Below are 1728 nucleotides of genomic sequence, written 5' to 3' on the forward strand. Positions count from 1 at the left end.
GCACATATCCCACAATTTTTAGTGCATTATTGTATGGAACATGGTTTGTTTCAAAATGATGAAATATTTCTAACCATTTGTTCTCTATTGTGATTTTTGCTGATGCCCAAGATTTAACCTTTTCCTTATCAATATATTTTTTTAATAATGATACCTTGTAAGTCGTGTCACTTTCAAGGCCAGCACTAGAGTTTTTGCTGCCACTATAAAATATAAGTAATACGAGTACTGTCTGCTAAATTCATGTAATAAATAAATAAATTACTTACCTAAATTATCTGAATAGCTGATGTGTTGACATCACCTGTTTAACTAGCACTAGCACGCAGTACCATATGTATTGTCTAAGAGACAGTTACAAAATGTTTTCATTGTTGCCAATGCCAAAAAATGCCATTGTTCATTAAGTCCAAACAATGGTGGTTCAATTCTAACAACAGATCAACAATGCGAACTTTGATAAGCAGTTCTCGATAATCAGTTCTCAACAATTATTTGTTTTTATTAAAGTTTAACATTATAAAATTAACGAAAATAATATAAAACTCATATCCTGGCAAAATAGCCACATGGCAGCCAAAAACCGCATATTCCCTTCCCGTTCTCCTGCCATTCCCCAGCTTGTCGTGCATTCTTTCCAAAAACTGGGATTTTTTTAAAATGCCGCAGGATGCGGGACAAATTGTTAAAAATCAGGACTGTCCCACCAAAAGCTGGACGTCTGGTCACCTTAAAAGAGCCAATCATCTAATTTGCTAAATATAATTCTCCATGAGGATCTATTATTGCTTTTATACAAACATTTTTTTCCTTCAGGCTACCATATATGATAACATAATGACAAACAACAACATAGAGAAATACTGAAGATGCCACATCACTGACACATGAGTAGCTCAGGTAATAAAAAGGGACAGTAAGTTTACTGGGAGCTTAACTAGAGTCCAGAGCCTTTCAGGAGAAAGGGAGAGGGACGTTCTGGTTGGATCTAAAGAATGAGTAGTACAGGAATAGGAAGAGAGGAAGAAGGCACATAAGGCTGGGGCAGGATGAGCAGGAGTGTCATGGTCAACAGCAAGTACCCTGGGCTCAAGCACAGCTCTGTCATTTTCTCACTTGACGACTTTGACAAATTACGTCACCTCTCTAAGACTTGAGTTTCCTCATCTGGATGACTAGGATAGCAATATTACCTTCCTCAAAAGTTTGAGGTCAGGATTAAATGAGAAAACACATGCAAAACTTTTTAAGTGGTACCTGAAACAAGAGAAATTTTGAGCTTAAGGAAAAACCAAAGCGAAGCATCTATATTGGGATCTTTATTTATTTATGTTTTTGAGACAGAGTCTCACTTTGTTGCCCTTGGTAGAGTGCCGTGGTGTCATAGCTGATAGCAATCTCAAACTCTTTGGCTCAAGTGATTCTCTTGCTTCAGCCTCCCAAGTAGCTGGGACTACAGGTACCCACAACCATGCCTGGCTCTTTTTAGAGACGGGGTCTCGCTCTGGCTCAGGCTGGTCTCAAACTTGTGAGCTCAGGCAATCCACCGGCCTCGGCCTCCCAGTGTGCTGGGATTATAGGTGTAAGCCTCTGTGCCTGGCCTTATATTAGTATCTTTATACTTAAACTGATCATTAAAATAATATATACATATATATTTTTAAATAGAAATGATTATATAAAGTTGTTTACATATTTACTTATAAAACTATATATATATATATATAT

Source organism: Otolemur garnettii, unplaced genomic scaffold (assembly GCF_000181295.1).
Source record: "Otolemur garnettii isolate 467f Iridium unplaced genomic scaffold, OtoGar3 scaffold00050, whole genome shotgun sequence".
Classification (NCBI taxonomy): domain Eukaryota; kingdom Metazoa; phylum Chordata; class Mammalia; order Primates; family Galagidae; genus Otolemur; species Otolemur garnettii.